Below are 15,000 nucleotides of genomic sequence, written 5' to 3'. Positions count from 1 at the left end.
GCGGGAGTTTTACGCGGGAAGTGGCGGGGGCTGAGCTTGACGCGCCGTTGCCAGACGTGGCACAGGAGGTGGTAGCTGGAGCACACCGCCACCCCGCGCCAGCCTCGGTGCGCACGCGCCCACCCGCCAACCGCCCCCACACCCCCGTCGAGAAGCCCTGTGGCAACTGTGGAGGTACTCACGCCCCTGGGAGAGTACTCTGCCCCGCCAGGTCGCTGAACTGCTACAAATGTGGGAAACCCGGACATGTCGAGAAAATGTGTCGCAGCGGCGGGAGGAGATCAACGACCCCAGGCTTGGAGGCGGCTGTCTCGGTCCCCCAGCTGACGTCTGGGGCCGTGCTGGTGGCTGGCACCGCTCCGTGCCCCCACCCGACGCTCCACGTCTCCGTCACCAGTGGGGGGCGTGCAACGTGCGAGGTGATGGCCGTGGCCGACACAGGGGCCCAGGTGTGTGTGGGCGGCAGGGGGCTTCTCACCTCCCTCTCTTTACGGCCTACGCAGTTGAAGCGTCGGGCTGGCCTGAGAGACATCGCCAACATGCCCCTCCAGCTGCTGGGCTCTGCAGTGTGCACCATATCCCACGGGGGCCGCTCGTCCACCCAGGAGATTTGCTTTGTGGACTCTGCACGTCACCTCTTCCTCTCACTCAGTACGTGCATGGAGCTTGGACTCGTGCCCCGGGACTTTCCCCGTCACACACAGGTTGCGGCGGGCGCATCCCAGGCGCCGCCCGCTCGCCAGCCTGGCCTGACGGAGGCGCCGACAAGACCCGCGGCCATCCCCCTGCCACCCCTGGAGGAGAACGTGGGCCGCCTGGAGGAGTGGCTCCTTCGCCATTTCTCATCATCAACCTTCAACGTAGGCCGCTGCCCACTCCCTGTCATGGCAGGTGAGCCACACCGTATCCACCTGCTCCCCGACGCCGTACCTCACACCTGCCACACCCCGGCCCCCGTACCACGTCATTGGGAGGCGGAAGTAAAGAAACAGCTGGACGAGGACGTACGCATGGGAGTCATCGAGCCGGTCCCAGCCGGGGAGGCGACAAGGTGGTGTGCCAGGATGGTCGTCGTGGCAAAGAAGTCGGGCCAGCCGCGACGCACGGTCGACTATCAGAAGCTTAACGCCGTCTGCCTCCGGGAGACGCACCACACGCCCACCCCTTTCGACATGGTGGCGGCCATCCCTGCCCACACGTTCAAGACCGTCGCCGACGCCCACTGGGGTTTCCATCAGGTGGAACTGGAAGAGGAAAGCCGGAAACTCACCACCTTCATCACACCCTGGGGGCGGTACAGGTACCGGCGGACCCCCATGGGCCACTGCGCGGCCCCTGACGCCTACACCAAGCGCTTCGACGACGCCCTAGTGGACATCCAACGCAAGTTTAAGTGCATCGACGACACCCTCCTACACGACGAGTCCGTGGAGGGGGCATTCTGGCACGCCTACGAGCTGCTGGAGGCGTGTGCCAGGCAGGGCATTACGTTGAAGCCCGAGAAGTTCCGGTTTGGCCGGAGGGAAGTGGAATTTGTGGGCTTTCATGTGGGCTGGGAGTCCTACAAACCCACCGACGAGCGTCTGGCAGCAGTGCGGGACTTCAGCATGCCAGCCAAGCCCACCCTGACCGACATCAGGTCGTGGTTCGGGTTCGTGAACCAGCTGGCTCCCTTCATCGCCACTGCCCCCATCATGGAGCCGTTCAGAGACCTACTGAAGAGACCGCAGGGTAAACGAGTGTACTGGGACGAACACCTACAGGAAAAATTCCAGCAAGCTAAGGAGACGGTCTGCCAGCTGGCCAAGGACGGGCTGGCATTCTACGACCGCTCCAGGCCCACTATTGCCATGACCGACTTCAGCAAGGAGGGTATCGGTTTCGTGGTCCTCCAGCAGCACTGCGGGTGCGGGACGGCGGAGGCTCCCTTCTGCTGTAGGAGCGGGTGGCGTCTTGCGCTCTGCGGCAGCCGGCACCTGTCAGCGGCCGAGGCTGGGTACGCCTCAGTTGAGGGGGAAGCCCTTGCGGTGGTATGGTGCCTGCGGAAGGCACGCCTGTTCCTGCTGGGGTGCCCAAACCTGGTGCTGGTCACCGACCACCGCCCCCTAGTGAGGCTCCTGGGGGACAGGGCACTGAAGGACATCGTTAACCCCAGGCTCTTCGCGCTGAAGGAGAAGACGCTGCAGTATAGGTTCGCCGTCAAGTATCTATCAGGGAAGCGCAACTGTGCTGCAGACTTCCTGTCCCGTTACCCTGCCCTCCGCACTTCACCAGACAGCTGCAACGAGAACCTCGCCGTGGATTTGGAGGTGGCTACAGCGGCGGCTACCACGGCCGCCCTTACCGACAACGGCTGCATCACACTGGATGAGGCGTCAGTCACTAGCGCTGCCGCAGACGACCCAGTATACCAGCTGCTGGTGGCCAAGGTCCTGACGGGTGACTGGAGCCCGCAGAGGTCCCGAGAAGTGGCTTGCCTCCGCCAGTTTTACGGGGTCAGAGACAGACTGTCAGTGTCTCAGGGACTGGTCACGTACACCTTCGACCAGGGGTCCGTTAGGCTGGTGATTCCCGAGCCCCTACGCCAGCAGGTGGCCACTCACCTCCACGCGGGTCATCAGGGGCTTGACTCCATGCTCCGCAGGGCCCGCCAGTCGGTTTACTGGCCCGGTATGGACGGGGACCTTCAGCACCTGCGGTCGACATGCTCAGCCTGCAACGCCCACGCCCCCTCCCAGTCACCAGAGCCCCTAGTCATCACCCCGCCACCAGAGTATCCCTTCCAGTGCACAGTGACGGACCTGTTCCAGCTCGAGGGCAACACCTACTTAGTGTACGCCGACAGGCTCACAGGATGGCTGGAGATCGGCCACCTCCCCAGTAGTGCCTCCTCCAGTAAACTCATGGCTCACTTCCGCCGCTTCTTCGCTCGCTGGGGGGCACCAGAGGAGGTGTCTACGGACGGCGGCACCAACCTCGTAAGTGAGGAGATGCAAGACTTCTTCAGGCGCTGGGGGGTTAGAGTGCGTGTCTCGTCAGCCCACTACCCCCAGTCCAATGGCCGAGCCGAGGCGGCAGTCAAGTCCGCCAAGAGGATGCTGCGACTTAACATTGGCCCCACCGGCAGCCTCGACACGGACAAGCTGTCGGCCGCTCTCCTACAGTACCACAACACGCCCCTGCGAGGGGCTGACAGCTCACCCGCTCAGCTCGCCACGGGCCGCCACCTCAGAGACGGCGTCCCCACAGCCCGGTGTAACTACAAGGTGGACCAGCACTGGCGACGGGCCCTCCGACGTAGGGAGTTAGCCATGGCCCGGTCTGGGGACGAGAGGGTGGAACGCCAGGGGCCAGTCAGAACCCTTGAGCCCCTTTCCCCGGGCTCTAGAGTGTGGGTGCAGAACCAGATGACTAAGGTATGGGACAGGAGTGGAGTGGTAGCTGAGGCACTCCCACACCGCCAATATACCGTCAGGTTGGATGGTAGTGGCCGTCTGTCGCTCCGCAACCGTCGGCACCTGAGGGTGAAACGGGGGGCAACCCTCGCCAGCCCCGCACCGTCTCACGCGGGACCCACACCCGCAACCAGCCCCACCCCACAGCCCCGGCAGTCAACCCCATCACGCCCACGGAGGACTTCTCGTCGTCCCCAGTGGTTAGCCGACTACGACGAGTCCTCTCCACCTTAATTGTAATTATTGGTATAATCCCTTGTACAACCTGTTTTATTTATGCAATGTTATTAAGGAATCTTATGTTTCTCAGGTGGAAGCATGCCAACTTATGTTGCCTCATGTATATCCTTCTTTCGGCTGTGTTTATTCTATAATCCATTATGTATTTCCGTTAAGCCCATATGCTATTTACCATATGTTTAACTGGGGGGAGATGTAGGATATAGCTGTTATATCTATCGCATACGGTACGATATGTTGGCCCTCCCGGCACCACTGTACGCTCTGCCGCTCTCGAGGCAGTCCAGGGAATAAAGGTCTTAAGGAAGCACTGCGTCTTCCATACACCCTACAAAACCCAATAGTTAAGGAAATAATATTAAGACCAAGGGGAAACTTCGCGCCAAGGGGAAATTAGAGGGAAATTTTTTAGGCTCTTGAAAATAGAGGGAAAATTAACTGTGAAAAAAATAGAAAGAAAAAAAAAACAAGGAGAAAAAAAAAGTTAAGGGAATCAATTTAGGGTGAGAGGAAAGTTTTGGGGTCAAGGGGAAAATCTGAGGGGAAATTTTTAAAATACTCAACAACTATAACACCTGCCAAATAAAATAAAATAAATAAAGAAATAATAAAAAAAACGCGAGAAAACCTTTAGATTATCACAACGCGAAAATTAACACACGCTAAATTGGATGCGTCATTAATTAATAGTCATTGGGACTGTTACCCCCCCAATAGTTCATAGCCCCTCCCCTATTCATTGCCACCCCCCCCCCTACCTTCCCTGCCTTGAGGAACACCTTCACTTATGGCATACTATTGATGTGCTTTTTTTGACCAGATTTGAGCCATTTTAACCTCGAATTACATATACATACATATTGTCTCCTTGCAATAATTATAATGGTCTTCCTGGCTTAATTTTTGTTTATTAATTATTCCTTATGTGTTTATTAATTATCATTTGTCTAATTCCTTATGTTTTACTTAGCCTCGGTATTTAAGGATTTTTATTTTTTATTTTTTCACTTTCTGACTGTGGCCCTTGCAATGAACGGCTTAATAATTTATTTCTCGTGGTTTAGTGGAATTTTTAGCACTTTAATGATTAGAGTTCCTCACCAGTCATTTTATTCGTGAGAGAGAGAGAGAGAGAGAGAGAGAGAGAGAGAGAGTTTGAGTCTACATGAATGATAAAAAAAAGATAATAATCAGTTACAATATTTTATTTATATACAAGAAAAATGCATGATAATAATAATAATAATAATAATAATAATAATAATAATATTTAAATACAAGGAGGAAAATGTGTAATAATAATAATAATAATAATAATAATAATAATAATAATAATAATATTTAAATACAAGGAGGAAAATGTGTAATAATAATAATAATAATAATAATAATAATAATAATAACAATAATGATAATAATAATAATAATAATAATAATAATAACAACAATAACTGCTTTTATCATACTGACACAGATAAATAGTTTTATAAATAGTTTATTGACCATAAACATTATTATAACCAACAAATTAAATAGAACAGGTAAACATTTCCAAACGTAGTGAGTGACACACACAGTAAGACTGGTGACAAAAGGTAACCTAGCCCATTAAATGATTGGCTGTCTCAGGCTTCCACATCATCAGTGGAGCACCGCTTCTGACCACTCAGGGATGGACAAGCGGAGACAAGAATGGAAACAAATCAGGAATTATATCAATCCATAGCTTTATCATAGTTCTAAGTCATAAATAAATAAATAAATGAGTCAATGTCTTCAGCAATAATTACAAGATAAGCTTTAATAATAAAAAGTATGTATAAATGGATGAAATGTGGTCAGCTTGAGCAATGCCGGCTTCTTGTTATCCTGAACACCGGTCTCATACTGGATAGAGACAGTAATGTATGGGGGTTTGATGCAATACAATTTTATATGTTAACACTAGCAACATTTCATATAAGGATAAAAACTTGCATAAACTTCCTGTGTGTGTTTTTCTACTAAGGTGCAATTGTTAGGTGACCATTTGAACTTGCAGACGTCCTGATCTTGACAGTAACTTCCTACCATAACATCACTACTACAGTGGCTCAACACCATCACTTCCTGCTTGTTCACTAGTACATCATGAAGACTGCAACGTTCATGCCAGCTACACTATACAAGTATTTACAGATTAATGGCTGCATTTCCAAAAGATCGCTGATACAAGAAAGTCTATAAATATTGTGAAAGCTTCTAGTCAATGTCATATCATTTGCTTCAACAGAGGAAGAATAATTCAATCTTCCTGAATATTCCAAATGAGATTTTATAGGCATTAACTTAACCATGTCATTCTAAATTATTCTACCTAGTTTCCAGGGACTTCAGCAGTGAGTAGATTAAGTATTGCAATGCAGGAACTTAACCAGCACACAGGGAAGACAGTGGCAAATTAAGATATAAGAGGGGTGGCCACAGGAACTAGCCCAGCCATCTCCATACCCATGAATTTTGGTTTGTGTGCCATTGGGGTGAAAGCAGAAAGTGATGCGCATACATTTTAGTAAGATTTAAGAATAGTGTGACCTTTGCAATGTTTTCTCCTTCAGTCAGCTGCATAAAAATGACATCTGGGAAAAAATATTGATCAGTCTTTTGAAAATCCAGCTTCACCTGAGTATTACATCATTAATTAACCTTGTGTGTAAGTTAGTGCAGTACTGTATAAGTGCTAAGGTCCAGAACCAAATATTTGTTATGCAAATATTTCTGGTACCACTTTCCACACATGTTGCTCTATAAAAAAAATTAATGTATAATTTTGAGTGGTTTTGGTTGTGCTGTGTTAAGAAAAGTTAGTGTTTGACATCAAGTTTTTTTGGGCAAGACTATTTGCATTAAGGAAGCCCCACATTGCTATTTTTAAAAGTAATAAATAATGTTTTAAAAATAAATGTTGCCACATGAAATTTCTATATTTTCTTGCAGTGTACTAAAGACAGCATTGTAAAGCTCAGAATATCTTGAGGCAACTGTATTAAAAGAACAAAACCCATGACCATAGTGTAATTCATAATTGCTAGTGAAGGCATATGAAGACACACCATTTACAAACTGTAATGCTTTTGACAAATGAAACTTTGCCAGAACAGACTGCCATAGAGGAGAGAATACAGGTGAAATTGACAAACCACACATCTGTGAACTCAAGCTTCATTCATTAAAGTAATCTGAGGGGAAATTCCAGATTCTTCTGTAGTAATGATATATACACACACTTCATAACAGTTACACACTTTTGACAACATGTAAAAGTGTTTTGTGGCAAAGTTAATGAAGGGTTTTAAAGCAAACTTCACAACTGTTCTTAATTTCATAACTGGGAAGACTAAGTAATAATATTTACAATACTCTGACAGTTAATTCAGACACACCACACTCATATCACCATTAATACTCATGCTTGAGCTTGTAAGATCTTCCATATTTCACAGAGGCAGATGGTGACTTGAAAGCAATAGAAGCCATATCAAACACATATCAAAGGCAGTGGCATTCATGTGATGGTCCAGGTCCAGATTCCATACAAGTTGAGCTGTGCTGGATGGGCATCTGCTCGTCATGTCCCAGAGGTGTTCATCGCCCACATAGCAAGACTGCACATCAACAACAAGGTAACCTGAAAATAAAAGTTGAAATTTACTACATATACTGTGGGATTGTGACTGTCAGTAGAAAATTAAAATGTGATTGGAGAAGGATAAAAGTTTTTCATTTGTTTCAGGCAAGGGTTAGGAAATAGTGAGTCTGTAGAGAGAGAGAGAGAGAGAGAGAGAGAGAGAGAGAGAGAGAGAGAGAGAGAGAGAGAGAGAGAGAGAGAGAGAGAGAGAGAGAGAGAGAGAGAGAGAGAGAGAGAGAGAGAGAGAGAGAGAGAGAGAGAGAGAGAGAGAGAGAGAGAGAGAGAGAGAGAGAGAGAGAGAGAGAGAGAGAGAGAGAGAGAGAGAGAGAGAGAGAGAGAGAGAGAGAGAGAGAGAGAGAGAGAGAGAGAGAGAGAGAGAGAGAGAGAGAGAGAGAGAGAGAGAGAGAGAGAGAGAGAGAGAGAGAGAGAGAGAGAGAGAGAGAGAGAGAGAGAGAGAGAGAGAGAGAGAGAGAGAGAGAGAGAGAGAGAGAGAGAGAGAGAGAGAGAGAGAGAGAGAGAGAGAGAGAGAGAGAGAGAGAGAGAGAGAGAGAGAGAGAGAGAGAGAGAGAGAGAGAGAGAGAGAGAGAGAGAGAGAGAGAGAGAGAGAGAGAGAGAGAGAGAGAGAGAGAGAGAGAGAGAGAGAGAGAGAGAGAGAGAGAGTGTGTGTGTGTGTGTGTGTGTGTGTGTGTGTGTGTGTGTGTGTGTGTGTGTGTGTGTGTGTGTGTGTGTGTGTGTGTGTGTGTGTGTGTGTGTGTGTGTGTGGTTTTTAAGTATGCTATAGAGGACACACTTATTCATTGACTACAGCCCACAAACTTGCAATGTCCCCATAGCATAGTTACAGACAACATCCTCTCATATATAAGTCTGTGTCAATCTTTCTGTGATGTACTCCAGCCCAGAGACCCACAGCAGCATTAAGAGTGGAGAGAGAGAGAGAGAGAGAGAAGAGAAGACACACAGAATGGATGAATAGAGATGCTGTGGTTTGTTTTTCTAGACTTATTTTTTGCGTAGATTACGAATATAACATCCCTTTCTTTCTGTGACCCTCCAGTTCTTCGTAAATAGCAGTGCCCCACACGCAATGTCTATCTGAACTATTAAAATTGAGAAGGAAGCAGCAATAAATCGGAATCTCTTGAAATCCATGCCTCTCAATTGACGTGCTGATGTTTCGATAGACTTGACAGTACATGCAGGATAGTGAATTGTTATTAGTTATTCATATAATGACATGAATATAATTAGTTAAATATTAGCCAAGAGTGCCATACCATCAGGAGACACAGACAAAACTATATCATTACATGTTTACGTTAAAGGAAATAAACTATCAGCGAAAACCAACCCTTTATTGTTTATTTTATGACAGAGGGCTAGACGGGACCTGCGACTCTCAACACCAATCAACACCTGACAAACTGCGACAATTTCCACACTAAAAAATAAAACGATCTCCATTTTTTTGTCAATAGCACTAACCACTCCCGAACACAAAAGATGAACGTAAAAATTAACCCCCTTTAATTAAAAACAATAAAAATAATGATAATAGTAAATAAATTAATAAACAAAATAATTAAATATGATAAACTGCCTTAAATTATCTGTTCCTTTATCCATGCACTCCCACACCACGAGACCCAGACAGCACCACCACGCACTTCTACACCCATCCAGGGACTGAGGCACCCTGCACACATCACGTCCATCTCTCTACACCCCAAAACACATCCAAAACACCCCAAAACACATCCACACCCACTTAAACACCCAGAAACAGTCTTATCCACCCACAGCACACCCGTAGCCACCCAAAACACACCCAAACTCCTTAAAAATACCAAAAAAACACATAAAACACCTCAAAACACACCCAAACTCATCAAAACAGACAAAAACACCCCAAAACACACCCAAAACATCCCAAAACACATCCAAAACTGACCAAAACACCCCAAAACACACCCAAACACACCCAAAACTGACCAAAACACCCCCAAACACACTCAAAACACCCCAAAAACACATGAAGAATGCCACAAATGAATATAAATATTTAAATATATACTCGTACACATGACACAGGGTGGGAAGGGAGTATTGAGGAGTAGGGGAAAGGAAGGGTGCAACAAGAAGCAGGGAGAGACAGGGTGTAGTAAGATGAGACAAACAGCAGGACAGGGAAATTAGACAGGGTTTATTGAGATGGACAAATAGGGATAGTTTAATGAGATGCAAGGGTGATACAGGGTGTATTAAGGTCCAGGGGCAGACAGGAAGGGTGTACTAAAGTGTATGAAGACAGGAAGGGTGTATTGAGGTGTGGGACAGACAGACAGACAGACAGACAGACAGACAGACAGACTGACAGACAGACAGACAGACAGACAGAGAGGGAGAGATTAAAAGAGAAAATTTGAGATAGACAAAGGATATGAGAGAAAGAGAAAGAGAAAGAGAGAGAGAGAGAGAGAGAGAGAGAGAGAGAGAGTACTAATCATCTCAATCATTCAATAAATTCCTAATATATGTATAGATTTGTGTATACTAGCCTAACCAAATGTGTGTATAGATTTCCAAGCATATACCAGCATCTTATGAGTTTATGTGCTTATATCAGACTTAGCAAAGATTTGGATGTGTCTCTAAATATATACTAGTGTTTGTATACAAGTTTGTGTGTATACTAGACTTATTAAGAGTTTATGTGTGTTTCTAAGAGTATACAAACCATAGCAAGTGTTTATATATGTCTCTATGTGTAAACCAGTGTTTGTGTGTGTATACCAGCATTACATAGTGTTTGTAATGGTTTAAGTGTACACTAGTCCTTTTTAATTGTTACCTTCTCACTATCTCAGCCCTCCAGATACACCTGAGGCACACAGCGTCACCCCAGTACAGCCCCAAGTTGGTCTGGCTAGCCCCAATGAGGATGAAAGCAGGAAACATCATTATCACCTGCTGTGGTTGATGATGGTGGCTTCTACACACACACACACACACCTCAGACAGCAATTCCTGGAACAAGAGAGGACAGAACAGCATGCCAGCCACAGCAAGAGCTAGTGCGTGAACAGCCACGGCCACCAACCGGCCACCAACCGGAATAGCGCAGCCCCCACAGTCGACCCAGCGGTGAAGACTGTGCTCAATATTATCTATCAAGACTCTCTCTCTCTCTCTCTCTCTCTCTCTCTCTCTCTCTCTCTATCAAGACTCTCTATCAAGACTCTCTCTCTCTCTCTCTTTTAGTGAAATGATTTTTACTTTAAGCTTCTTGTAATCGCAAAATTCTGTCAATAAACTATAATAATAATCTCTCTCTCTCTCTCTCTCTCTCTCTCTCTCTCTCTCTCTCTCTCTCTCTCTCTCTCTCTCTCTCTCTCTCTCTCACCATTGGTCGGTGGACTGTACAGCAGACACCCAGTCGTCATGGTGGAGGGATTTTCTCCAAGTACTGTACCTCCACCACTCCTTCCAGGCTCCTCCCACTTTCTTCCAGTCACTCCATAAGCTTGATAATCAGCAGCTGTCCCTCTATACCACAAGCTTCACTCTGGGCAGCTCTCTGGAGGCCTCCGAACCTGTGGGTGTGAGGTTAGATTAGGATAAGTTAGGTTAAGTTAGGTTAGGCTAGGTTACGTTAGGTTAGGTTGGTTAGGTTAGGCCTGTGAATGGTGTGTGGAGGAGGACAGGACAAGGAGACCAGTGGGAAGGCTGTGGAAGGCCTGTGGATGCTGTGTGGAGGAGGACAGGACAAGGAGACCAGTGGGAAGGCTGTGGAAGGCCTGTGGATGCTGTGTGGAGGAGGACAGGACAAGGAGACCAGTGGGAAGGCTGTGGAAGGCCTGTGGATGCTGTGTGGAGGAGGACAGGACAAGGAGACCAGTGGGAAGGCTGTGGAAGGCCTGTGGATTTCAAGATAATGCTACACCACACACCAACACCAGAACAATGCCTCACCTATCCACCTGCAGCCACATCACAGTCTCCCCCTTGTAGGTGATGGCAGGAGTGGTGGTGCTTGTGGTGGTGGTGCGAGGAGGCAAGGCACCCATGGCTGGAAAAGAAGGGGTGAGTGCATTGAGGCTGCAGGACGCGGTATACAGGTGTGTGGGAGGTGAGAGGGTGGGAGAGAGGGAGTGGGCACGTGGGAGAGAGTAAACGTGTTCTATGGCAAATTATATATAGGATTTCAAGGGTGTTTTTGTGTATGATAGGGAAAATATTCATACACACATACACACATACATTTTCATCTCCCAAGCACCTCTCCTCTCCTCCTCTTCCCTCTTCCCCTGTCTCGTGCAATAGGTAAACACACACACACACACACACACACACACACACACACACATTGATAGAGAGATAGATATTAGCCCAGCATGATTTAAACAATATAACTATCAAAAACACACACACACACACACACACACACACACACACACACACACACACACACACACACACACACACACACATTGATAGAGGGATAGATATTAGCTCAGCATGATTTAAACAACTAATATAACTATCACAAACACACACACACACACACACACTTCTCCACAAATCTGAAGGCACTGTGGTTTCCAAGCCCTCAAAGTGAATGAGAGTGTTGAGGGAATAATATTGCACCACTGCCTGCATGAACTTGTCACTAAAGCTGTCATGCGTCTCACACACCTCCTGTCACCGCTCATGCTGGCTGTCAACGCAGAACGCACCCTCCACCACTCATTGTTTGGGGTGACGGTTCTGTGGGAATGGAAGATAATTAGATTTTCTCTCATATCAAGTTGAATTGGTTTAGCTCTCTCTCTCTCTCTCTCTCTCTCTCTCTCTCTCTCTCTCTCTCTCTCTCACAATTGATTCCAAAGGCCACAAAGATGATTAGCAGAGGTTTTCTTGAGTGTTTCTCCTGACAGTAATGTAGGAATGTTGTTAATTTGTCACTAAAACAATAAAAACATCCTTAAAAACCTGTGCTACTTTGAATAGAGCCTTTTAAAAGTGTGTTTCTCCCATCAGTCGAGAAATGTAGTTATTTATTTACATTTTATATATAACACACACACACACACACACACACACACACACACACACACACACACACACACACACACACAGGTGGTCTGGCAGGAAAGTGCTATGAGAAATATACAAACGCATAGCAAGGCAAGGCACACAGCTTTCACACTCACCTCACACTCACAACACTCTTTCAACACCTTAACCTTTGTTGGGGAAGAGAAACACTACTGTCTTAACCTTACAAATACACTTATTATAAGCTTATCTCTTACATGTACCAAGACAAGGCACACAACTTTCACCGTTACTCTCACCCACAACAATCTTTCAATGTGTTAACCCTTGTTGGGGAAGAGAACCACTAAAATATTATCTCCTACAAATATATTTAAACACTCACTCAGCACACAACACGTCAGCCCTTGATGGAGACAAGAAGCACTCCTACCCAACCTTACAAAACCACTAATTAAAATCTTATCTCCTACATATACCAAAACACACAATTTTCAGCCTCATTCACTCATTCACTCAACACACAACACGTCAGCCCTTGATGAAGACGAACAGCACTCCTACCCAACCTTACAAAACCACTAATTAAAATCTTATCTCCTACATATACCAAAACACACAATTTTCACCCTCATTCACTCAACACACAACACGTCAGCCCTTGATGAAGACGAACAGCACTCCTACCTAATCTTACAAAACCACTAATTAAAATCTTATCTCTACTTCACTTACCCATCCATACACCAACCTTGTAACTCCACACAAGACAAGACACCACAGTCATCCACATATATCTATGCCACACTGACTCCTGAAGCTGGTGGAGCACAGGGTGGACCAAAGGGCATCAGCTCCACACTCTGGGATGCCTGTGGGGGACTTCATTCGAGACAAGCGAGTACCTCTTCCGCATTCAGGGTCCCCTCCACCCTCTCGCACAGTACCTGAGGACATGAGGGGGTGGTGAGAGGCTAAGAGGGTGTGAGGGAGGAGGGAAGAGATGAAATGTGGTGAAAAACAGAGAACACAGATGAAAAGGAAAATTGAAGTAGAGAAGAGGGAAAGGAAGAAAAGAGAAGAGATGAAAAGACAAAGAAGGAGAAAAGAAGGAAAATAGAATTATAAACACAATTTTTGACATCATATCTAAAAATCTCTCTCTCTCTCTCTCTCTCTCTCTCTTTAGTGCTCCTTCAAAAATTCTCTCTCTCTTTAGTGCTCCTTCAAAAATTCTCTCTCTCTTTAGTGCTCCTTCAAAAATTCTCTCTCCCTCTTTAGCTACTTCAAAAATTCTCTCTCTCTCTTTAGTGCTCCTTCAAAAATTCTCTCTCCCTCTTTAGCTACTTCAAAAATTCTCTCTCTCTCTTTAGTGCTCCTTCAAAAATTCTCTCTCCCTCTTTAGCTACTTCAAAAATTCTCTCTCTCTCTTTAGTGCTCCTTCAAAAATTCTCTCTCCCTCTTTAGCTACTTCAAAAATTCTCTCTCTCTCTTTAGTGCTCCTTCAAAAATTCTCTCTCTCTCTTTAGCTCCTTCAAAAATTCTCTCTCTCTCTTTAGCTCCTTCAAAAATTCTCTCTCTCTCTCTCTTTACATCATTCCTTCAAAAAAATACACTTGGTAAGAGGCTTTAACAAATATTCATGTATCACCTGCTGTCAAGGTACTGCTCACCACAGCCAATGAACACCAGTACAGAATACACAGCACCAGCAAGTCACACACCTCCAGGGACGCCCCACTGATGACATCCAGGGGGTCTATCACACTGCCCCAGGACTTGGACGTCTTGTGGCCGCCACCATCACCCTGGAGGCCATGCAGCAGCACAGTCTGGGGAGGGAGGGTCATATAACACAGGTGATATAACACAGGCAATACTGGTAACAATTAATATCACGTTACATAAGAGGAAGGAAAGGTAACACACAGGTAGTCAATTCTTTCAGTCTATCACCATCTATAAACATTATTAGCCTTCTGAAATCTGCATCTTTTTATCAAACAATTAGTAATGCTAGAGTTTACAGTATTAACAGATATTTTAGTTATATACCAATGAATATATGGACTAATTACACGCCTACAATTAGTTACCGGAGTTTGTGATAATACATAAGACAAAGGAACAAAAACAAGATCAATAAGAGAGGACAGAACCAGGAGACCAAGACCCAGACGACCTCACCTCAAAGGAAAGCCTCCCCGTCAAGTCGAGTCCCGGCATGACCACCTGAGCCACCCAGAAGAGGATGCCGTGACCCGTCTTCAAGGTCGTTGCGTAGAAGCGAGCAAGGTCAGGCATGGTCTCTCCCTCCCCTGACCTGGCCAGCCCAGCAAGGCAAAGGGAGGGACCAGAGGAGTAACAGGTGTCCAGATCTTCCTCCTGCTGGGTGGACATGGAGGTCAAGGGTGTGCCTGGGGAGGAGCACAGGGTGAAGACGGAAAGTTGCGATTATTAATGTAGCCGTCAAGACTTTCATTCATCTATTGCTACATGAAGTTTATTTTTTTAATGAGGGTTTGCGCACACACACACACACACACACACACACACACACACACACACACACACACACAC

The 15,000-nt window shown here is 46.4% G+C and overlaps 1 protein-coding gene across 2 annotated transcripts in view; it reads right to left on the bottom strand.

The window, feature by feature from the left end:
* The window catches only part of LOC135101162 (valine--tRNA ligase-like), a 94,677-nt gene that overhangs the window by 77,751 nt on the left and 1,926 nt on the right, over nucleotides 1-15,000 (bottom strand). The gene's annotated exons all lie outside the window — the stretch shown is intronic.

Source organism: Scylla paramamosain, chromosome 6 (assembly GCF_035594125.1).
Source record: "Scylla paramamosain isolate STU-SP2022 chromosome 6, ASM3559412v1, whole genome shotgun sequence".
Lineage (NCBI taxonomy): Eukaryota > Metazoa > Arthropoda > Malacostraca > Decapoda > Portunidae > Scylla > Scylla paramamosain.
This window is presented reverse-complemented; position numbering and strand designations above follow the sequence as displayed.